Source organism: Nomia melanderi, chromosome 7, assembly GCF_051020985.1.
Source record: "Nomia melanderi isolate GNS246 chromosome 7, iyNomMela1, whole genome shotgun sequence".
Lineage (NCBI taxonomy): Eukaryota > Metazoa > Arthropoda > Insecta > Hymenoptera > Halictidae > Nomia > Nomia melanderi.
Window position 1 is genome coordinate 9050355 of NC_135005.1, and position 25967 is coordinate 9076321.

At 37.4% G+C, this 25967-nt stretch overlaps 1 protein-coding gene across 3 annotated transcripts in view; it reads right to left on the minus strand.

Moving 5' to 3' along the window:
- The window catches only part of LOC116424171 (UPF0489 protein C5orf22 homolog), a 749516-nt gene that overhangs the window by 450845 nt on the left and 272704 nt on the right, over window positions 1-25967 (minus strand). Inside the window, exons 1-2 of one of the 3 annotated variants that reach the window (XM_076369574.1) lie at window positions 24785-24833; window positions 24483-24557 (exon numbers count right to left, since the gene is read on the minus strand). The exons of the other annotated variants lie outside the window; for them this stretch is intronic. The gene's annotated coding sequence lies outside the window, so the exon portion shown is untranslated. Of the gene's footprint in view, window positions 1-24482; window positions 24558-24784; window positions 24834-25967 lie in introns of those variants that run through there. 3 annotated transcript variants of the gene reach the window in all.

Below are 25967 nucleotides of genomic sequence, written 5' to 3' on the forward strand. Positions count from 1 at the left end.
GGAATATTGAAAACGAATGGAAAATTGTTTCATTTGAAATTATTGTTATTAGGAACGAAGTAATGGCTTCAATACTTCCAGGTTATTATTATTTCCGCTGTAATTGTGAAACGTAGTACTGTAAGTGGTTGAAAAGTGGTTGAAAAGTGGTTGAAAAGTGGAAAGGAATTCTCTTGGAATAATTGATGTGCTTTAGAGTATATCCTGTACTTTTATGAGTAACAAGTTGCACCTTTGGGACCGAATTTACTTAGTCGAAAAGAATAAATTGAAGGATCGTTGATTTGAGAGTGTTGCTTTGGATAATTTCGTTGATAACGTTAGTATTACAAAAGTGTTACTGATGATTGATGATTAATCGCGGGTTGACTAAGGATTACATAACTTTCAATATTTTGTTTTGTTTAGATATTTCGACTAATTTAAAATCCAGAGGCAATTACGGTTACTATCTACAACCAAAAAATCACAGTATAGCATAATCAAGTTTCAAAGTTTTCTTAAAATTAGTTACTTGAAACTATTTTTCCCGAGAATGTTACACAACTCAGTCCGACATGTTAATTAACTACAACCTACTTATAATAAACTTCATTAACCTTCCACCCAAGAAAGTCCATATCACAATTGCGTGCAAAAGCGAATGTACAAAAATTACACATCTTTCTAAATACTCAAATTCAAATGCCAATTAGCTTCTGCCACGTCGAGGCACGCTTTACACTCGTAATTAATTAGATCACACTCATTTTATTAAAATACAATTAGGTAATGCAACACAACACTATCGGAACACACAGGCGATTAATACATAATAAATTTCCACTAGCCGCATCTGCGAATCCGCGCCCAAAGCAGTCGCCGTGAACTATTCCCGCGAATCTTCTCCGAACCAAATTACTTTGACCGTATTCCGAAAGAGCACTGAGCTCGAAAGTGCTACTCGAACGGACACGATCTTCGCCAGGCATTGGCAAGTGCATCCATAACTCGGCCTCGTACCGTTTCGTTGTGGTTCGGTTGAACAACCACGTTGCCCCCATAAGCAGCTTGTTTCCAATGCGTAATAATCCTAGTCCACGTCGCAATTTCTAACTTAATATCGGCAGAAAGTAAGATGGAAGGGAGGTAAAAACAGGAACGAGAGATCGGATGGATCCCTATAGACACGTAACGTCGATTTATACGTGCACGGTCGAGATGTTCGCATACGTGCAACCACGCTGCATTCCGTGTGCAGTTATCCACACGCGTTCCGGCCTTGTGCATTGGCCAGATTCTGGCATACACGAATGGGGATTGCGTGCAGTTTCACATGGATCGTCGACTGATTGACGTGAGTCAAGACCGCAAAAATAAACGCGACCGTTCGTAGGCTCTCGGTGCGTGTATTTGAACCGCAGATACTTCGTGTGCCTTCGGCTTCAGCACTGTCTCCCGTGGTTCGGATTTTACTCGATAAAATTAGAAAAATCTGAAAGCTACTCTTATCTCCCTTTTCCATTCGAACTTCCAGCAGGCGACGCTGCGTAAATTAATAAAGTGAATTTAATGCATTTGTAAATGGATCATCTCAATTTTGTATTTTGCTTCGATGGAATAGGCTAATAATGTTGATTATCAAGATGGAGAATTGTATTCGTGCAAAAATTGAAATCATTTCTGTTCAAATTTGGAGAATATAAAATTTTTAAGATGTGCTCATATGATGTCAAGTACACTTCTAGAGGAATCTAAGAATTTCTATACTTTTGTAACGAATAATATGAATTACATGCGAAGCAATTAATAAATATTGATTGACATGAACGACGGTATATTTAATTACTTAATTGATTATTATTGATAGGAGCTTAAGAATGTTCCTACTTCTAGTATGTATTATATTTAATATTTTCAGTTTCAGTATCTCGATTTCTTAATCGAATCGCGGATATATTTTCATTTTACTTCCTCCGAATTCTCGTTTGTAATATTGTAACAGAAAAAAGATGTGTTTTAAATTAATTTACATCTGTCTGAAGGAAAAAACGTACGGAACGTGGTGTTGACCAAAGCAGATAACCGCTGATACCGGGAGATTGTAGATAAGCCTAACGCGTGCGTCTGCGGCAGACGATGTGAATGCACCCTTATCTCCCCTCCCGCGACGTTGTTTACAGCCACCCACTCGTGCAGTCCGATTGCAGTAGCCTTGAAGTTTGCAGCATGGAGAACCAAGGTCGCTATTTACAGCGGCCCGCGGGAGAGAACACAATCACTTTTGAATTGAGCGTATTCCGTTCGTTGCATATACAGGGTGCTCAACAAAGCATTGTCTGTCGATGCACTGAATGTGAAAGGTGATAATAACACAGTGGATCCGTACGCGAATTTTAATGTTTAACAACATAATTAGAAAAATATAATTACCAAGGAAAATAGTTTTCTTTAATAGATACTGTGAAAAGCACTACACTTTGGATATTTTATATGTTTTCAGGTATTATGTGCAATCTATGCACTCTTGCATTTTTAGATTTAGTTAAAAATTCGCTGTTTATTAATATGGTTTGATCTAATGTTGGGAATTAATCAAATAAAACTTTATTTGAATGATAATAACAAATAAATGATCAATCGTTATTCGGTTATTTGTTATTCGAGTCACCGATTGATCCTGTTATTCGTTGTTAAAGTGTTTCGGAATTATTAGAAAAAATAAGATACACTGTAAGTGAATAAAATTAAGGATATAAAAGTACTAGAAGGTAATATAAAAGTCTTAGTTAGTTGAAATTGGTCGAAAAATTTAACAGGACATTTATGTAAATTCCTTTCAAGTGTACAATTGATAATGTAATATTCAAAACCGAAACTTAAAATTTCGATTCTATGTGAATCTTTTATACCAGTATTCAACAATAACGAGAATCATGAAATATTTATTAATGATTATTAATTCTGGTATATTTACGTGTCGTAGTATATGAGCTTTTCTTGTTTGACAAAAAAGCAGTTATAGCAGGTCTATATAACGCGTGCACACGTCTGTTTCAACAGCTGTCTCAGACAATTTCGATTTATCTATTGCCCCGATAAACGTGGGCATCAACTAACTCCGTGATTTCTTAGTAACGTCGGTACCATGCCGGCGACATTCGTTTCATTTATCTATATAATTATCAACTTGTCACTGGATAGACCATTAAAGTCTCAGAATTAATCATTTCCATGATATGCGACTTTGGACGAATGAATAAGTAGATCCGAGCTCTTATGTTTCCGTTCGAATGAGATATTGTTATAATTCAAATGAGTACCGCGCGAGGTACCGCGCGCGTGCGAAGTGAGACGGGCAATTGCGATTGAGTCACGAGAAGCTTAACGCGTTCATTGTACGGACATCTAAGTTTAAACGCTCGGCAAAACAATAACTTTTTTAAGAGCAATAACAGTCTCCTTTGGAGAACTATAAAGTGTCATTCGGCTAATTTCAGAATGATTTTCACATTAATTATACTTCTGGCACTCGTTATTAACTCGTTATCCACTGATTTATTACTTTTTCAGACGTGCTCGTGGATTAACTGCTCCATCGTCAGTCTCGACGATTTTATACACGTTGAAAAAATCAATACTTCAATTTTCTTTCATTGTACAAGAATGTCGGACGTTTCAATTTTCGAGATATTCATAAAAAAGCTGCTAGATTCATACCGGACGGATTTTTGCCAGTTGTAAAGTGAAACCTCTGAAGTGTACCACCGGTATACAACTAATTTACAACATTAAAATAAATTAATATTGATAATCAATTTATTTGTTAAATGAAGAGTATAGCCAATCTGCAAATTACCTCCTTTTTACTTTCGATCGCCAATCGTATATCGTGTTAAATTTTTGTTAATACCAATAAATCTTTTTGGTAAATAGGAGCTTGCTATAACCTGTTTGTGGATTAATGATAATTTAATTTGATTAATATACGATTGATGTATTTGTCGTTGAAATAAAGATCAGTAAAATAAGAGAAAGAGAAAGAGAAAGAGAGAGAGAAAGACACTGCACGATAGGGAGGAAGAGAAAGCAGCGTTGCGTGTAGGTAACACACATGTTCGTCTCTCCATCCATTGTGTTAATATCTCGTTGTCAATGGTGACTGGCTGGCAGGGCAGGACTGATATACTGCCGACACACCCGTCACATTGCGATATGAGAGATACGGCTTCTCGAAGCCGTGGCTGCGAGCTGCACGCGTGCACAGGCGACGCGTGTTCGTGAGCCAACGCGTTCGCGGCGGAGATACTTCTCGCTCGGTCTTCTGGAAGCGCGTCGTAAGTCGCGGATAATTTTCTCTTAAGCCCCTAACCGCTCTCAGCATGCCTTTCGTTCGAAGGAAACAGACGAAGCGGCTGGGAAGGATGAATTAGCCGAGGCTCAGGTGCGAAGAGGAGAGGAGCAACGGTAATAAGAAAACCGAATAGTAAATGAAGAACGGAAGGCGAAACGGGAGGAGCAAGAAAAAAGAGGAAGATGACGCGCGATGGAAAGAAGCGGTCGAAAAAAAGGGGAGAGGATCATTTGCAGTTTATGATAGCCTCCGGGACATTAGTAGTTGCGTGACACGGCGAAGAAGGGTGGCGCAGCAATGGGAATGATACGCTACTGAAAGTTTTCGGTGATTCGGGGTACTACTTAATAGGTATTATACCGACCACCTTTCCTAACTGAAGGTCACGCTGGTCAGTCATTTGGGTTAGTATTTATTTAACCCTTTGTGATCGAATGTCGCAGTACTAGCGATTTCAAATTTCGATATTTAAGAATAGATTTACAGGTGTTTATTCTACACTTTCATCTATTGTTCCTAAACCACTAAGTGTTTGTTTATATAGATCGCGAAAATTGTAGCTTCAAAAACAAGAATACTATAATGCGTATTCGCATAATAGCATTGAACCAAAATCGACTTAAACTGTTACTAAATAATGTTTAAAACATTTAATATCCGTCAAATTGACGGGTTCTGTAAATCTAGTATTAAAATAGAAAGTTCTGAATGAATTATTTGGATGTTTGAATAACGAGCTACTGACATTTGTTTTTGGTGTTTAATATTTTGATGCATAATTCTGTATTTTATAGAAATAAATGTTGGAAGTTTAAGATAGTTTTCTCTGCAAGGAGTTAATATTATAATACATTATTAATAATTTATTATTGTTATCGTTATTAATATTTTATTTCTTAATAACAAAGATTGTCCGTATAATACGTAAATATCTGATTCGAATGAGACGCGTGGCAATGTACACGTTTCAGCCTAATATCATGAAAAATATCGAAGTAATGTCCTTTTTCGTGATCTTTCAATCAATATTCTTATATTAAAATTAATTCGATTGCAATTAGAATTACTACGATAAATTAAATAAATTCAATTGTATTATAGTAATTAGTAAAATCAATAAACAATTTTTGCTTCTACATAAGCATTACTATTTTCCTCGGCACCGTACAACTAAAAACGTGGCAGACACGAAATGATAGTCAGGAAGACAAGCTGTTAATTATTAAAGAAATCGATATGTAAACCGTCACGATTTCGGTTAGCTGACGACCCACGAAACAAAAAAGGCGCACAAGGGAATCGTGCAAAAGGGCCAAGCAGACAGACGTGACGCGAGTGCAATCAATCATTCGTGAGAATTTAAAAGCTAGAACGGAACGAAGAGGTGGCCGAGTAAATGGAGCAGCGTGGATCAGAAGAAATCTTCGATGATGCAATGCTCGCACGAGATGGAACAGACTGAAGCAGATACTATTCGGATTATTCTGTGACCATAGAAGTATTGTGTAGAAGAACCTCCTGCTGGTGAACGTCAGTGGTTTTTCTTGGTATACACAATTATACAAAAACTAGAATCATTCTGTAATCCTTAGCAAAACAGTTAGGTGCACTAGAAAATACACGATATGATTAAGACTTGCATTCGAAGTAATTTGTTACACTAAAAGTCTAAATAGGTCTGAAATATTTCATCATACATTATAAATACTTTTATAACATATGTTATATTCATATGCTATTTATTCTAGTCCCCTTAATAATGCAATAAACAGAACATTATTTTAATTACGATGCTAATTATAATTAATAATACTTTTCATTATAATACCTAGATCAAGGATATTCACTCATTTACAGGAAATTTGGATGTACAAAATTGCACAGAATACGAGGAAATATATGAAATATCCCAAGTGTAGTGCATTTTATAGTATTTATCAAGAAAAACCATTTTTCTTCGTAATGCTATATTTCTAATTATATTCTTAAAGATTTGAATTTGTATAAAAGTTCGCAGTCTAATGATAGATAATTCAAAGTTTATCTACATATGATCACTGAACACCTTTGTATAATACACGTATGTAAAAAGGAAAGGTATGAAATCGTAGGAAAAGGAAGAGGAACGAAGAATTTCGTTGCAATATAAATTTCACACGTGCCTAATGCTCAATGCTCTTTCCGTGCGTCGTTTTCCCTTATTCGCAGCCGCCGATGATAATTATCTCGGAACGGTGGCAGCAACGTTTGTTTTTACAAACGAAAGGATGTAATGGTAATGGGCGACTTCCACCTTTGGTCAGCTTCTACCTTGGCCGAATTCCATCGAACGCCTACTTCCTGTCGAGCCTCTGAGTACAATCTACCGCGTTGCGTACCACGTTTTCGCTCACTTTTCGCCCCGTCTCTTTTTCTCTTCCCCTTTGTTGTAACCCGCTATCCCTTTTTACGGTGGAAACGCGCCGCTCTGTTCATGTACGCGGCTCTGAAATGCAACAGAGCCTTTCACGCGTATCGTCGATCAGTTGCACGTGCACGAGAGTACCGAAGAATTTTTCGGATTTTTGAGAAACCGGACCACGCTGCTCTTTCGAGTAATATTTCGAGTTGATTTCAGGACGAGATTTTCGAAAACTGTGTATCCGATTTAAACGGAATTTCGGATTAACTGATTTTATGATAAAAAGTGTTCTGAATTGTAGATGAATTCTTATATTACGTGGGCAACTTGTAAGACAAGGCGTTTTAATATATGTAAATTTTTTAGTTTAGTTATTTATATTTTTATTCTTGTTCTGTTGCCTGGGATAAATAATTTTGTCGGATTTACAAGAAGTACTATTATGAAGACGAAGATTTATTAGTAAATTTCGTAGCATATCTATTCTATTGCTCTTTTTTTCATTAATTTGATACGTTATTTTTTATCATTTGCAATCTACTAGTTTCCATCATTTTAATAGTAACGCACTTTTAGTGGCGAATTTTTAAGTAAGATGACACAATTCACTTCTTTCGTTCACCAAAATTACTACATCTATCCACACAATCTACTTACAGATGTTCGTTTTCACAGACTGTTGTAGAAACTATAAAATCCAAGAAACGTTTACGTTGGTCAGTTTATTATGTTCAAAATATTACAATAATCATTCTTCATTAGTTGCACTTGTTTCGTACATTAGTATACCAAAAATATTGAAAACCCATAGCCTATTTACAAAATTCGTACATAATGAAATATTACAAGTAATAAATCAAACTGCAAGTAGCATGGCTTACTGTCACAAATTGGAATGAGCAGCAAGGAAGAGGGGCAGAGGGTGGAGGAAAACGTAACGTGCAGTCGAAGGAAGAAGGAGGCTGTCGCAAAACGTTTCTTCCCACGACATGGCCCCAGACATTTGGTCCAATAATAACATTAATTTAGCCTACCAAGGAAACCTATTGTTCGGTTGACTGTGTGAAACGCAAGTCGGTTCCACGGACTCCACTCGTTTCATGCGAGACCTCCTCTTTTCCCTTTTAGAGTCACCCTTTCCCTCTGGTAATATTTACTGATTTCCTTAGGAAGATTCGGACAACCACGGAACTTTCAATTACATCAAATTGGCTACACCTGTTGCACGGTTTCGACACTTACATGACTTTCACACATTTACGATAAAATAGAGAATATTACGAAACTGTTATAAAATGAATCATCTGTGCGAAGGACTACGTTCGTAGGAATATCGTGTTGCTGTAGAAAACCATGAGAAATTTCAAGGAAACCATTTCAAGGCTTCTGTAGAGGATAATCTGTCTTGTCATTTAGAAAGTAATACAGTTATTAATTACTGAAGTGTCAGGCTCCACTGGGAAAGAACGATGAAATATTCAAAATGTTAAAACAATATTAAAGATTAAAAATTAAATGTAAAATATAAGAAATTAACGCGCTACAAAATATTCAAGACTCGCGTAAGAAATATTTTCGAAAAATGGTAAAGATTGAGTTGATTTTCTTAGTTTCTTCGAACACAGTTCTCTCCATATTTGATAAGCCATACTCTGATCACTCTATATAAACGATAATTGTAGTAAGACGATACCAATAACCTATTTTAAAGTAGCAAGCGTCAATTTCACAACGCCAATTTAAAATAAAACTTCACCCAAAAAGAAATAGCATACAAAAAAATGTATAGTAAACACAAATGTCACGATGAAAAAAATGTAATAACCTTCACGGGTGAAGTAACATCAATTCCTAATCTACTTCCAATAATACTGACGAAACCGGTAATACAGCATCGAGAACGGAAGAAGTTTCATAAAATGAATATTTATTCAAGCGTATAATAAATAGATTTTTCCAAATCCACCGAAGTTAGACACAATTACACCAACACCGAGCGACCAGCGATTGCCCGGAGATTTAATTACAACGAAACCTTAAGAGTAGCTTAACAAGCGATAAAGCGAAAAAAGGAAAGGAATTATCTACGAACCGTGTTAAGATTACGAAATCACTCGAAATACCGGCAATAAATCCGGCGAGCGTTTCTACGAGGAAGGATTGCACAACGGCGTGTAGTTCAACGACTCACAAACCGCAGTTTCCCTCTCTCCGTCTCCCTCCCTCTCTTTCTCTCTTTTCTTCTACACCCTAATCCATTCTCTCAGGAAAGTATCCCTCGCCTCGGATCAAGATAACGATGAACAAGACGACGAAAATGGGAGGAACGGGTTCACGCGAAAAAGCTGAAACGTTATCATCGTCGACATCTGGCTGCGCCTTAATTATTTTCCCGAATGAGATTCCGGCTCCGTGCCGAGAAACACCGGAAGCGGAGGATACGTGTATCCGCGTCGAAACCGCCGCCGACATTCCACTTTGTCGCCGAAACAACGGTATGCACTTTCATCCGCGGCCAACGCGTTCTGAACTCCACGCAACAGCTACTGACGAGCCAGTGAATAATTAAAAGACAGTTGTCCGTTTAATGCGGCCCGCATACGCTTCGCAGGTGATCTACTTCGGTAGTAACATCCACAAATGTCCATAAATTTTGTTTCTTTCACGTGAAACGAGAGAGTTCGATATTTTTACGATCTATGTGAATTAGTTGAGTCATTTGCTAAGGCGATAAATGAGTAGTAAATAAATTTCATCAATCAGTTTATCAATTCAGTAAATAACTGTAATTTGTAATTTTATAATTTTAAACATGATTATGTCGTATATAAGTATAACTTTAGTATTTATCTAGGAAATTATTAAAATGATGTAATATAATATTTGTTGAATCATGAATATAGTTTAGGTGTGATACATTAAGAACACTTTAGACTGCGAAGGATTCGAAGTTTCGCAATAAAGAGCGTTAAAACAAGCATACGTTGCTGGATGATGGACGACAACATTCATTAGTGAAACCAACGCACTTTTTATGCAATGTATTTCATAAAAGAACATGTGAATGTGTGTCGGAAAGAAGGGCCAATGTTACATTTTACGAACTTCAGAGGACAGCGAAAAAACAAGTTACAAGCTCACTATAGTAATTGCATACACTGTAGCTAGTGTGACATATGCCGTTCTTGTAACTGAAAAATAAAAATAACAACCCAATAATTAAAACATAAATTATTGTTTCTTACAAAATTGGCGTTCCATTAACAATATAATTGATACTTATTCACGTTGAAAAATAATTTGACAACCATACGACATAAACTGTAGTCAACTGAAATTTCTAACAAAGGCCATTCCTTTTTGCACTATTTGTCAACTAAATCCAGTTTGTAATATTTCAAAAAACATTTTCCAAAAATGATTTAAACATTTCTCGCATCTCCTCGTATACTATGCTAATAACTTTCTTGACACCATCACTTCTTGCCAATAGTCCATTAACGGACTTGGTAATAAGGTAAATATCATCACGCAACACTTTGCCATGTCTTCTTCACTCGAGACAATTAAAAATTCTTGCAAGAGGTGAAGAAGAACACAACATTTACGCTTATAATTATTATATATTCATTTACTAAAAATAAACACACCTTTTCGCCAAACTTTCAAACTTTAAAATTTTTCATGGTTCAATATAGTTAAAATTTGGATCAAAAAGAAGAAACACAAATATAGTGTAGCAAATTAAATCTAGATAAACACTTCGTCATATTCATAAGCAATTGTTTCGGTAAATAAAATTTCATAATCACTGCCCCAAGTTATTTTTCCCATGCGAAATACTAATATTCCATCAAATGCTTGCTCAACGAACAAAATATCTGCATTCACAAAAACATTTACAAGACAATAGCAAATTGCTATACAACACGTTCAAAGAAAATTCAATATTTCAGTCACCTTCCTCACAACTCTCACAATGTACAAAATCTGATTTACGTAAGCGTGAAGTTACGACACCGAAGTTAAAAACCGTTAATCTAAACATTATTAATACGCATCCCACAGTTTACGCGCTTTATATATTTACACGAATGTTGCCTACTTCTGTGCAATTGAAATAAGCCCCGTTTCAAACGGCCGCGGGGAAAAAGCAAATAATACTCCTAACGGCTACCTACATCGAGCACCGCGAGTAACGTCCTGCATGCTCATCTGCTGCAGTACCGTTTTAATATTCACATCCGTTCCTAATAAATGGGCTCGGTATCGTTACCACTCTAATAGAATCTGCATGATCTAAGTTTTTGCGTGAATGCGCATTTCCGACAACCGGGTCGACGGGGTTCCCCCCCCCCCCGTTCGGTATTCTACTGACACTTCCGGCCCGTGACTTCGCTCCTACCATCTTTACGACTTCTCGCGAAACCTCGTAAGCACGAATCTGTTATAAACGGCATGAAACGTTTCCCGGTGGTTATGCACCAAGCACGGAACATTATTACACCGGTTTTTTTCGCGGGCAACACGGCCCGGGGATGTCTCTCCTCTTTTCTTGCTCCATTTTATCGCGCTCAGCAACGCCGCCACGCGCCTTTCATTTCAGACCGCGGCTTCTTACGACGCCGATTATCCTGCCAATTTATTCACCTTAACTGCCGGGCGTAATTGTTCATTCAATTACCGTCGCCTATCGGCTTTATGTTTTTTCTGTGAAGCAACCGAAGTTCCGGTGCTCGCACTTCGCTCCCCTTAATGGGAAACCGGCACCTCCGTGGCTTCTGTTTCGTCTTACGCCTGTTCCTTCTACGTCTGTTCCTCTGCTTGCACTTTGTTTGCAACAAAGTACCGTCGTGGCGAAGATTGGAATTCATTGAACGACCGTTTATTTGATAAGATCTATACCTGCTCTTGGAAACGTACTCTGTATAAGAAAGAGCGGGCTCGAAAGTAACAATTTCAGGTCGAGTTACAGTTGCGCAAGAACTGTTGTATTTACGACAAAGATTTTTATATCGAAATCTTATACGGGTACTTTATGTTATTAAGTCACAGCTGTTTCGTTTTATAATGGACGCCTAATGTACAAGGCATTGATGAAAAATGGAGATTAAAGGAAGTGTTACAATTAACCCGCAGCAGAGTATCTTTTTTTAATCAGAATGTGTATTAAGCCAAATTGTAACTGGCAATGAAGACAAATAAAATAATCGTGCTCATACAAAAAATTGAATACAAATTAAATATTTGAAGAAGTAACATTTTCTAAAATTATACGGTCCCATAATCTTTGCAAACGAATAAATCGCACAATTTGCGAAATTAATTATTTTTTCTAAAGTTACAATTGCCCTTCGAACATCTCAAAATCACTGTAACTACGATTTTTCTTTATCTTTCAGTTACGTTAATACATGCAACTGATAGGTCACGAGAGCACGAAACGGTTGCAAACCGATGTTTCGCGGAGGGCTCACTCGAATTTCAATTCCATCTGATAAAACATCGAACTTTCTAGCACTCAAGGAAGAACTCAACAACGTGTTATCGAGACAGATATCAGTGATGCAAGTGCATAGTCAGAAGCGAAGAAAAATGCTCGATCGATATATTTCTCGGAAAATGATCGCGTGCAAGGAGGGATACATGATCGAAGAGGATCATGTTCGTAAGATATACGAGCAACCTCGGCGTCTATCTTCTCCTTGTTTCTTCGTCTATCATTGTCCGACACAGCATTTCACCCTTTATCTTTGTACTTCGATCTCGATGCAGCCTTAATAAATATAATAGTAACCTTGCCGTTCAGCGTCTACCATACTGTCATCCTCTTGAGTAATTTCTTCCTGTCGATGTCAGATAACGATACGATCGTTTCATAGGGGACCGGCAGGTTCGCCGCTATGTTTTGACCAAACTGATAACTACCGATTAGTTACGTCAAAATAAATCGCTCCGCGTCTCGGCAATAATCTTTTCTACATACTGCGTGATGTTCAGGATTTAGCACGTCACCCTGACTGTCTCGAACTTGAGTTGAGAGCGGAATACAAAAAGAACGGGCCGTCCATTGAGTCTTGCACACTGATGAGGACATCTAGAAGGGTCCAAAGATCAAAATCTGATACACCGTCTAATTATTCGCTTGGAACCACCGAGTTTTGCATGTTTTGTAGTATAATCAGTATACGACGATGGACAGTCTTATTATTTTCTTAGATGCATCACCTTTTGTTCAGCGGACTGCTAATATTGAATTTTATAGAAATTCCACTGTCAGATTAAGAATACCTTCTGAGAATCAGCTGTGATCTTTTGGCGATAGAAGAGAGAACGGAATCGGGGAAAATCGAAATCGAAACTGATAAAGTGCCATTTTGTTAGCATAATTCTTTGAAGAATGACTTTTGGTTGTCAGAAATGGATACGAGAGCTTAACTGAAATATACTGACCCCACTATCATTTATAAGAGTGCTGATATAGGTATTTATAGTTAAGTAATTTTTCTATTTAATTAGGTAACGTCTGTACCGCTTATTTGGCACTTCTAGTCTAAATAAATAGGAAATTGTGGGAAAGCAAGATCTAATGTGCTTCTTATCGATGTCATCGGTTCAAACATCTTGAATTTCAAAAATGTACAAACTGTATCGTACATTCTTTATCTTAACAACAGTTTTATTTGTGCTTTACTCGTTTGCGGGATTAATATTTGCAAACGTAACAACTGCGTAATGACGTACTAACACTTGTCAAACAAATAAACATAATTTATTAGTAGATACGTAGTGGATGATGTGTGATACTGCAATTTTTATAATAATACTGAATATAAGAGTGAAATGATTTGAAAACTGAAAATAATATTTAACAAAGTGTTGAAATAGAGTCTACAAAGTCTAGAAATATTTTTGACTAACCGTCGTATAAAAATAAAATTGTATCTTTGTCTGTTTCATGTGAAAAATTCTGATCGATCACGTCTGCAAATGTTTTTGTATTGATTTCGAATCAGTCCTGCATTCTATATTTGTTCTACATCGTTTCAATACCAGTTTTGCATCGATTCTGTCTGGATTTTAAACGAACTTTAAATGAGTATGAAACAATGTTTAAATTCATTACTGTACCAATTCCATGTGTGCGCATTTTTCATTGTTTCATTATCGTTATGTGGAAACTTTGGACTGAAGAAATGATATTATTATATGTAATGTAATCTAAAAATTATTTTATCATTCTATGTAGGGGAACTTTGAATGTGTTACGAAACCGTCGATACTTATCCAAGAATATTAAAATAAACTATCTGATTTAAAGAGATCAATTAACTACAAAATTTAATATTTTGTGCTATACGATATTTTTATACAAAGTATTTGAATGCCATTCTTGAAACTGCGTTGTAACATTGATTGCTTTTCATACTGTTAACTTTTATATAAGTATTATCCGTATTCTTGTATAAAAAGAAAAATTCTTTTAAAGAAGATACTAGATGGATATATGTGATATATCTGAGAGTCTAACTTCTTTTACTTCATCCCTTAAACATACGAATTCTGTATCATATGTACATGAAAATTTAAACAATTAATGTAAATGTTTATAATATACCTGTGTCAAACAATGTTCACAGAGATTATAAGAAAGTGGCATCAGTCCGCAATTTGTATCAATTATTATAAAAAATTCGTATATCGAATAAAATCGTTCCAAGAATCAGAAGCAACATCATAATAATTTTCAACCCCTATAATAGACAGACATAATAAACCCAAAACGAAGGTTACAATATTTGAAAATGTGAACAGAAAAATTTCAGTAATAATAATAAAGTTTGCGGGACACGTGTGTTCTATCCCTATCAGCTTTATTCGCATAATTCAATAATTTCGTTTTGCTCGCGCCACGGCTTCACACGTTACATACTTATGATGCTCGTGGCTGCGTTTTTTGGGCATCCTAAGGCTATTAACCTAGGCCGTTGCTAGCGATCCAATGGACTGTTCCGAGAAAACTATAGCCGCACTCATTCTCGCATACATATCCATAACGTTAGGTAATTCACTAGTCGATACTTAGGTTCAACGCGATTTATTAAACGATCGATTACCAAATTCTAAAATACCAGATCTACTTTGCACTAAATCGACAAAATCTAATCACAAGTCTTCCGTTTACATGTACAATGAATTTATTGAACATCGTATGCCTTCCTGAATTATTCAACCTTGAACAAATCGACTTTTACCAGTGATGTTCAATCTCATTCTCTACAGTTTCTAAACGGTTGTTTCTTCTAGTCCATTGTCGTCCGTCTAAATGAATTCGTATCACACAATCTCTAAGTTTAACAATGAATAAATACGTATTAATTGATTTACACATATACATCCAATGCATTAATTTGTTTATCGTAATCACTGGACTACGAATCTTGACATAAACTCAAAATTCCACAAACATAATTAAAAAATCAGAATTACGAGATAGTTTCCCTTAAAACATACAAAAACTCTTTATTCTGTACATTCCGTGCTATTTTGCACTTCCGAATGAACACATATAAACCTTCAGTGTACTAATTACTTGCTGACGTTCGGTTGCCCGACGACGCCAATAAAAATATCAAGCCCCTAGAGTTCATTGTCAGTTTTACACTCGAACGAAGGTAGGTACGTAAGTTTCAATCCATCCGTCAAACGCCGCACACATCGTCCCTCGACACCGCGGCACAATGCAGAACGGATGGACGCCGGTGTCGTGACAACAGCGTGAAGCTCTTTCACCGGAACGCATTCTCTTCCAATTTCGTTCGTATCTCATTATCGTTGATTCCGCAGATGTTATCACAAAGAACGACGCGCGATCGCTGGCTCATGCAAACAGAATAAGATCGGCCCGTGCCTTCTGGCCTCTCCCCTTTCTGTCTTCGTCCCTATCGGGCCTGTTGCGAACGTGTCCACGCATTAATGCCTGCCGCGCACGCACGTGTCCTACGCGGCTGCATAGATCCTGGCAGGCGGCGCGTCCATTTCCTGTTAATTAAATTAGTGTATCGGCCACTGTCCAGTGTCGTGCACGGCCCGTGAGCCGCGAGACCCTCCGTCTCTCTTGGCCCCGCTCGGCCCTCTTCCTTCATCTCGCGTCGGGGTTTAACGACCCCTTTTCGCCTCTCCTTTTTAGCCTTTCCTACCTCCATCTTCATCAGTCGTAGCCACCGATTCCCGAGAGGCTCGTATCAGGCGCGGCTGTTGTTCTCATTAGGATAAAACAGAGGACTTCAGCCGTTAACCGGATTATCAGACACGAGAGTATACGTAAGCCGACTATCCGGATATCTGACCGATAGGACAGCACGGTTTGACAAACGCGAACCGCCCGACCGACAAAGATATCCTCTTTCGACGATTTTGTAGGAATCTTGTCGTTGTTGTAGTATACAAATTTTGGGTGTACGTAATTTTCAATAAGGAGATGTAAGATGTATATTGTAGTAGATAGATTTTGATTATAAATAGTTTTTGATGAAGTGTATTTTACAAAAGAGGCAGATTACACATTACACATTATACTACCGACCAAGCCACGAGAAGGAACACGTCTATAACTGAACAACGAAACAAAGAAGAAACGCAGGAGCGAACGCGTCCCAGACGAATTATTTTTGTCGGTGGAGTTTTCCGAGTTACTGTTTTACTTCAACAGTTTTGAACTGGAAGATGTAAAATTAATATTATAGTATACGAATTTTTATTATAAATAATTTCGAATTGGAAGATATAAGATATATATTGTAACAGACAAATTTCGTATTGGAAGATGTATATACAAATTTCGCTTATAGTTTCGAATTGGAGGTTGTGAAAAAAATACTCTCCAATCCATTACGTGATAAATTATCTCACTGGATGAATCGGTGGTCTCCACCTTCTGAAGTTTTTTAAAATGTCATCAACTCTTGGTTGACCCGTAATTTTCTGTGTTTTTAAATAAGTTTCCTTATTATTGGATTTAGTGCTCCGAAATAACAAACATTCCTCTGGTCACGCAAAAGTTTCAATAATAATAAATATTAATTCAAACATGTACCGCAGTAGATAACAATGAACAAATAATACGTATTTCTTATTGTTAGCTACCTCGTGTTTCAGTATTAATCGTTTTTGCGGGTCCTGCGTACTCGCCGAAATAGTGATTGGAAAAGAAAACATGAAAGTGAAAATAAAATCGGAAACGAACCGTTAACTGGATTATTGGATGTGTTAGGGCGACTACGTCGCCGGAGGTCAGGAGTTCTGAGTAAAAGGCTTCGTTAGTCTGAAATGAAGCACACCAGGAAAGTTCGACAGCATTAGCTCTTCGTGGAATTACATCATGGGTATATTTAACCAAGAACTATCGATCGATCGTTACACATTTCTTAAGAATAGAATCCATTGAACGTACTGCACGTGGATACCGTTGAATACTAATTACCAGATAATAAATAAATATTTATGCATATGTGCATTACTTAGAAAGCGACCTAATGCAATAGAAACTGTAAACGTAAGGATTACTAAGCGTAACCTAATTCACCATAAGAATCAGATATTACATATTTCCAATTGGATTACAATATCGGCGAAAGGTCATCATGCTGCACTCGGAGGAGGTAACTATTGTTCAGAAATAGAAAATAATGTTTTTCTTTTTTTTTTAAGAAACACGATGGAGCGATTCTCGTTTCAGTTACTGCTGCCCCTAAGAGGAACGACATTATCGGGGGTCACGATCGGCACGAATTAAATTTGCCGAGCTTCACTGACAGCCCAGTTAGGAAGGACAGGACTTTGTTGACTACGCCGGAAGTTACCAAGTAGGGAAAACTCGGCGCACCGACCGAATATAATGCGACGAGTCAGTGACAAGTATGGTAATGCAACGTGGGTACATACGTGTCTAGATTTTAACACACTGGACGCACAACCTACGCCACGCTACTGTCGGAATTCATCGGGGGATTGAATTTCCAAAAAACTTAATTGGATAATTGTTTGCTTCGGTGTCGGCCATTACTTATTTCGTATAGCTCTCGTGTTCAGAAATTATTCTGTAATTGAACGATGCGTCAAAATGAACGCCGCGCACGCTACAGTCCAGCAACGTCTGTGCTTACATTGATTTTTTTATTTTTTATATAAATATAATTTTTATATAATTTTATATAAATTTTATAAAACAATTTATACTACAATTAGTTAAAGACTCTGGCGTTCGTTGGTATTATTTTGTTCGAATACGTCGGGATAATTGATCATCGAATAAACTATGTGTTTATACATTCATTAACTCGTCTATATGGACGTACGTATGTAGGAAATTAATATTCAAGTCAATCAAGCTATTAATAACAGTTGAAAGCTAATGTAGAATTCAATTAAGAAACTTTTGTGTTTTTAAAGTAACTTATGACAATGGAATGACAGGGACACTTATAATTCTTAGCGAATGTCTTTAATAACCCTAAAAAAAACCCTTGTTCTATATAACAATATAATCATTGCTTGTTCTACTTAAAATTAAGAAAATAATAAGGTAATATTTTAAATTTCTGACAATACCGTTTAAACTCATTAAACTAATATTTACTACCATTTTATTACAAAGAGTGTAAGAGACCTCCATAAAAAAGATATAAAATTAAATATGTATAAATGTTGCAGTCGTTTAGTACCAATTCGCTGCTAACGACAATTATGACGACAACGCCTAATGGAAACTGTCTTTAACAGCCAACAGTAAAAGAAACTGGAATGTTCGGTGTTAGAAGATTGGTCCCCCTCTACCTAGCAATCAGTTATCGTTAAATCCGTGTCGCAAGGATTCAAATAAATCTTTCACGTTCCCGACAAAGCGCGGCCGGTCCGGTTCAGCTGACATGCCGGATTTATTCTAATTCATAGAGACTCGTTGCCACTAATGATATTCCAACCCACGCCTCGACACACGTTAATTACACGCTCGTGACGCTCGTGAACAATGTAAAGCACAAATTGGCTAGTTAATATCAGCCGTTGTATATACAGAATCGAGCACGTGTCCGGCTGCAAGACGAAAAAACCGTGCGGCGTTGAGTCAACGTTGACGCACTGGCTGTCGAAAGAAATTCACGCTTGTCTGCTATAAACATCGTCAACGCTTTTATGCTTTCTGCAGTTACAAGCTACAATTTTAAAGAATGCGAATTGTATAGGTATACATACGCGAAAAGCATTAAAATAAAATTTGGAATTTAAAATTAGTGAATTTCTTCGTCGTGGATGGACGTTTTTAAGTTGAAACAAAGCAATGCAAAATTTCTTCAAATTTCAGCCAGAAAATAGTATTGTGTCAATATAATCATAGATTATGTATACTATTTGTGCTCCAATATGATCAACAAAAGTAAAGATATATACGTTGTGTCGTCAGATGTGAAATTAAATATCAGTGTGGTTTAAAATTAGTTAGACAACTTTCTTTCGATTATCAATTCCTCGTTTCACATCACTGATTGTATCTGCAAGAATTCATCACTTCAATGCACATACGTGTAGCCATGATATTTAAATAGGAAACGTAGATATTAAAACCCAAAGAACTAACAACTATACATTCCCTCCAAATACACCCGTATTTAATCACAGAAATGCTAATAATGTACTTCACCAAATTTATGGAACAACGATCAAACTATAAAATTACTAAAATCTTCCAGATACTCCACATATTCAATATACACCTCACTCCGACGACGTTTTAAAGTCCCCCGCGCAATAAAATCCTCCCGACGAAGTCTCCCGTCTCTCCGGATATAAAATTGTTTTTCACTTCTGCAAACTGCAATAATCAATCAGTTAGCGTGAAACTCATTCCGCGGCCCAGTTACACTGGATCGCTAAAAATTTATGATACAGAACAGATCGAAAGCAGGAGTAAGTCGTCGAAACACGTAGCACGCTCGCGCGCGAGATTTATGGGGCTGGCGGGCACCGTGGCCCGAGCCGGGCGTAATATGCACGCGTTCTCCGTAGATGATGCACGTCTCCCTTCGTTACTATCCGGCGTGCACCTCGTTTTTCTCCTTCTCCTGTCCATTCATCCCTCAGCCAGGAGTTCACTGGCTTTTTGTCCCGTTCTCGCGTCACTCCTCTCCGAGCGGAGGGCTCGCACCGGCACGATAATTCGCATTTGCAAGCCCAGATGCGGATTGTATCCGCATAATAACCATCTATGCGCGTATACACGCGCACATATAGGAGCCACGGGCATTAGTCGATCGTAGGTTATTGATGGCTTCATCCGGAGCCTCTTCGTACTACCAGGTGGTTAGATTCTGGTCCGTTTCTAACGGGCGAAGGAAATATCGGCAATCGAACGAGAAGGGTGAACGATCTCTCTACGGGCAGGACGGAGGCAAGCGGACGGACCGCCGCGCCGGATAAAGGGAGACGGAGAAAGGAAAACACACAACGGGTTTAGTTTACAGCGTGGTGATGTTTGACTAATGTCTAGCAGTTTTGGCTTTTGTTGCTCGACACCGATTGCCCGCTGCGATCGGCCAAATAGGGAATACGTCGGTTAACCAACCCTCGACTCTCAGGCTCCTATGAAACCACCCTGGTCGGCGACCTGCTGTGACGAGTGCTCGGGAAGCGCCACTGAGAAAGGGCTCAAATGTCACGCTACCGATTACTTTTAGGTATAATCGTTGAGTAGAATGAGTTTTTGGGTATGAGTTTAGAGGATTGTTCGAGGAGGAAGGATAACTTTCGGCTGGATCAAAGATGAGCGGTTTTCTGGTTAGTACTGAAGTGGTAACAATAAGCTGTATGTTTGCAGTGAATTCAGTAAGGAATGCATTGTTGTAAATTGTGTTCGTGTTGCTAAGGATTTAAGGTGCAAGTGTACTGTGAAAGGAAAAATGTAAAACGTGATCTAAGTCTTCGGAGAAATTTCGTAGAGGAAGCTATAGGAATGTGACTGTTTGCAAATATGTAAAACGCAATGAGAAATCATTCGTTTGAATGAATATAATCAACGTATGATTGATAAGAAAGTATAGCATTTAGAAAAAGTAAGAGAAAACAATGAAATCAAATTTTACCATTACTGCAATAATAAATTTAATATCGAGAAACAAGGAATATAATTAATACGAAATTAATTAAAAATGAATAAGAAAGAATGTGCAATAATAAATTGGTAAAATAAGACAAAGGCATTAAAAGAGTGACACTGATTTCAGAACTGGTAAATGAATTTTTAACAGTCCTTCGAAACTCGAATAAAAGAAGTGTTTCACCTATCTGTAGAAAGAATCACAAGTGAACGACCAGCTTATTCGTTACAGAACCGTTACATTAGCAAAGCAATTACTACGATAGTATCGCTATGCTTCCACGGTGACAATGTCTCTGAAACTCGTAGTCGAGAATAGAATCGTGCACGAACCATAAAGCACAGCGGTGAAAATTTTCAGCATACCGGAACGCCGGTACAACACCTATCGTTTATCATTGCACGCGTACGTCTCAATTGGCCATTGTTGACCGCGAGACGCAATCGCGTCTGTTCCCGGTTATTCCTCAGTAACCTGTAGAAATCTGCCTGGCAATTTGTGGTGAGCTACAATCGGGACATTAAAACTTGTATCGAAGTTTACTGCCGAAACAATTATTTTCTTGCCGGTGAAAAAAAATGTCGGCCATTAACGATCAAGCATTGTAAAACTTAGCAGTATGAATGTGTAACACCTGGACATAGATCATGGAGGCGGCTGATGCTCGTAAATTAGGTGTGACACAAGCGTAGCATTGGTAAAAGTGTCGAACGGTACTTATTATTTCTTCAGTTTACGGTGATAATTAAAGAGTAAACACGGTTATGTTGACAATATAGCAACTGTTATTCGATAGTTCGTGACGTTTAATCAATATCTTTTCAAATTTAATTTCCAATTTCTTTTAAATTTTAAACTTTTCACACTTAATTAAATAAACTAGTAGTTGTAATCTAACAGAGGTGTACGATAAAAATAGTATCATTTCAAGTGCAACGCATTGCAGCGTCTAACCATGTATACAAATGGTAGATACTGTTATATGAAACGTTTACAAATTTACGTCACTGAACTATTATCTGCTAGAAAAATACCTTATAGAAAGATTAATCGTTTGATACACATATTCAATTAAAAAGTTTAATATAACACGTACAATGATATTATTTCAACACACGTGAAATATAATACTTTTTCAACACAAAAGCCAAGGTTGTTCCGAAAAAGGTATCGCTCTGCTGACAATTGTTTTCTGGTTCCTTCGATTATGAAACACGATTATAAAGTTAACAATCGCACCAACCCTCGGTAAGCAAAGAAGGAAGCTTGGTAGAGATCTGGAAATGATGAAAATGGGGTGGCGTACGCGCGGAGAACGAAGAGAGACGGAGAGAGCGGACAATCGCCGGATGCCGGAGAGCCGCGCAAACGTGAGCGCAGGTGTGCCCAGCTTGTACGGCGAGCGCCGCGACAGCGGTATTAACGTGCCACTATATCGATATCGTTATAATATGCAAATGTGCTCGCACATGTAGACCTAGCTGGAGATTTAAGAGCAACACGTGTTGTTCTGACCGGAGGAGGTACTTGGAAAGGAGATCGCGATCCGTCCGACACCATCTGACTTCTGCTTCCAATCGAAGATCTCTATTCATCGTTCACGAACCGCGTAATTTTCCTTGCGTATTCCTCCCGAGCGTCTTCATCTCGCGTTCATTCGGCACGCGTCGCGCATATTTCGATGGTTGACTGTTATACATAACGTTCTGACTGAAAACTGTATCAAAATTTTAAGGAAAACATCTTGAAAATGTCTCGTTCGAGAGGTTTTCTAAAGTGTCCATTTTGTCCGTGGTATACGAGATAAAATGTTGGTACTGATTCGGAAGTTTTAATTTATCTCGTGCTTGTTTGACGAATGATTTCGTTTGGCCGAAAAATGTACCGAAATGTTAGGAGAAACACCTTGAAAATATCTTGTTTGAGAGGTTTTAGGAAGTGTGTATTTTGTCGATGATGTACGAGACAAGATGTTAATTCTGCTCTAGAGTTTTAATTCTTGTATATTCAATCTGGAAGTTTAGACTCTGATTTGTTACGGAAGATTCAAAGAGATTTCTAACGTTAGGTGACATTGTTTGCTGTAGGAGTGGAACCAGAGATAGTGGCGAATTCAGTGATCTACGAATCGTTTATTTAAAACATTACTGCAATAAATTGTTCTGTTTGTATCAGATGAATGAAATTAGTGTCAGTGTGAAGTAAATTGGCGTTTGTTGCTGTTGTAACGCTGCTGGGGTTTAAAAAAGTACTACGTTCTTCTTTTATCTATCTCGGAATTAGTTTCGAAAGAAAACCACGTTTTCCACTTTGTCTCTTTAAAAATCATACTATGATGCTCAGACTTATCTACAAGAGACCCACGGTAGGATAAGTAAAGTGACCTTTCACGCCTGAACCGTATAGTTTGAAGCCGTCAGTGAGCAGTGCAAAATACCCAACTAACATCAAGAACTCTGAGACGACTTGGTACCATCCCTATTCCGTGATCTAGCTAGGAAGATCACTAGTCTTCATTCTGATGTCGCAAATAGCCGTCAGTTTTTTTAACCTTCCTAAGAATTCCAGTCTCAAACCTGATCATTTATAGGATGCAAATTTTTCGATAATTCTGTGCAAAATTAATTGATTCTAGGTAGTTGCTTAAGTATCCCAATATTCGTGAACAGATATGTAAATATATTCCAAAAACTAACCGCTATTTTTTTTAACGATTTCTTTGAGACGAGTTTCCATACTCGAATCTGTTGTACATCGTTTGAAACTATTCGATTATCGTGGAACTTGTTAAGTGCATGCTTTCGTACGTGAGCTTATTTTCGAACTATTAATATTTTATGCATGACAACATGTCCAGTGAGCTTGCCCGTGACTGTTAGAGTGAATTCTACTCGAGGATTCGCCTATATGGCAAAGAAATCAGTTAATTGGCTATCTTGGTCATTTCTTGGCTATCTTGGTCAGTCAAGTTCGAAGCTGTTCAAGCTTCCGAATTGAATTTAATTCTAATTAAACTCGTTCTAAAGAAGGAAGCGGTGGAAATTTCCCCTTGATGGTGAAACGCACGTGAAACATAATTAAGAATATGGTCAACGTCCGATATGAATGCGCTAAGTTTGCGGGAGTCTCTCAACGCTAAGGGTTTTACGACGGCATTGTTCCGCGAGTCTGTGAATAGAAGGCGCGCAGGATTCTTGGCTTTATCTAGAATACTGATGCAGAACACTCTTCTGGACCTCCCATACAACTCGAATATTTTAAAACTTTATTTAACAGTAAACCTTTAATAATTTTTTAACGACTACCTATTTTTGCATTCTTTTTGTGATTACTTAATTACGTAATTAATTGAGCAGTGACTCCTTACCATATTTCCGCCATTTAGATCGGAACATCCAGTAATGGCTACCAGTAAGGAGCACAATTAAATCGAGTTTTTGTAAAATTGTTCATGTTACATCACGAACAGTAAGGTATATAAGAAATAATCGTAACATTCTGCATTGTTTAAGCTAGCAGAAACAGTTTTCGAACATTCAAAATATGTCATATACGTTGGTTTATTATATTATTATCTTATTCTTTGCAGTGAACTAACCTCAAATGCCGCCAGATACCATTAAACGCATGAAATCGGTATTTCACAACTCGTCGAGGGTAAAGTAATATAAACCTGTGGCAGATATTAGTTTAATTGTTTAAATGTTTACATTACACTTTGTTAAAAGCAAAAAAAAATATTCTACTGTTAAAAAACGATTAACCTAGAGATTTCACTTCTGAAATACAATAAGATGACTCAATGTTTAACTAATCGAACAACAAGTGACTCGATATTGAGTCAATATAAAACATCTAATTAAATCGTTCTTGTGGTATAGTTTGATAATTAATAAATACCTGGATATTTTTCTAACAATAAGGAAATTACGCCGACGTATACCGCGAAATCACCTCCGCGTAGCATAAACTATACAATATTCGAGATACGCTCAGCACGCCATCTATTACTTTGCAAGTCCCGGCAATTATTCTCGTAATTCGAAACCGCGTTACATTCCAACGGTTTTACTGCGTGTGCTGAAAAAATGTTTGGATATAGAGAACCGAGCTGCATTGGATCTACTTTCTGTATTACTGGTTTTACACCGCCGTTCGTATGTATAATTGCACAAGCGAATTCGGCACCGCGTCTCCGAATGCACCATACATTCCGCTGCAACTCTTGTCGTTTAGGTTTTCCAAATTTGATAAGAACGTTTTGACTTCATTAATTTTTTGCTCTGCTTCGTAAACTCATTCTGTCATAAAGAATGCCGGTGCAATTCGAGGTAATTCAAGTCCTTTTACAGTTTTATAACTGTTCTTATAATCGTAAAGATTACATCACGTGCTACTTTAATGGTGCCTAGCGAACGTTTAGATCTATTTATCCTATAAAATCGTGCTTGGAATGCCTTGTAAAGGATCGAAGGAATTCGCGTTATATCCGGGGTAAGTCGTATTATATAGAATATAGGTCAAATAGGAAGTTACATGATTTCCTATCACTTGAACTTCGGTTTCTGTAGATACCTCGAATTCCTGCAAGGGAAACGAGGTAGATGGTTGCCACAGTTTGTGACAACAAAATTATGAATGATAAGGTTTCAATGAATTATTTAGAATTACATCATTTTGAATTATAATTAATAAGATTAGAATGTTACTTAATTTCATTGGTATGAAAGTTCCATTGGAATATAACCGTAAAGTACCTACCATAGTTACTCATACTGCCACTAACTGACTGTCAGTGAAATTCTGTTCATTTCTCCATTTCGTCGTCTTTCTGATGATCTTTAACTAAATCTCGGCCAGTCGAAACAATCATTCCTATTATAATTACAATTTAATAATAACCGTAAATTCATCACCTGAATTACCTACAGTAACCAAACAACGTTTATAAGAAACTTGTGTCCACTCTTAAATAATAATTACAACTACAGACATTAATTTCTACCCGTCGACAGAACTTAACACTGAACCCAAGATGTACGTTCCCAAAACCGTGTAATATATTCCGCCTTCTTAAAAATAT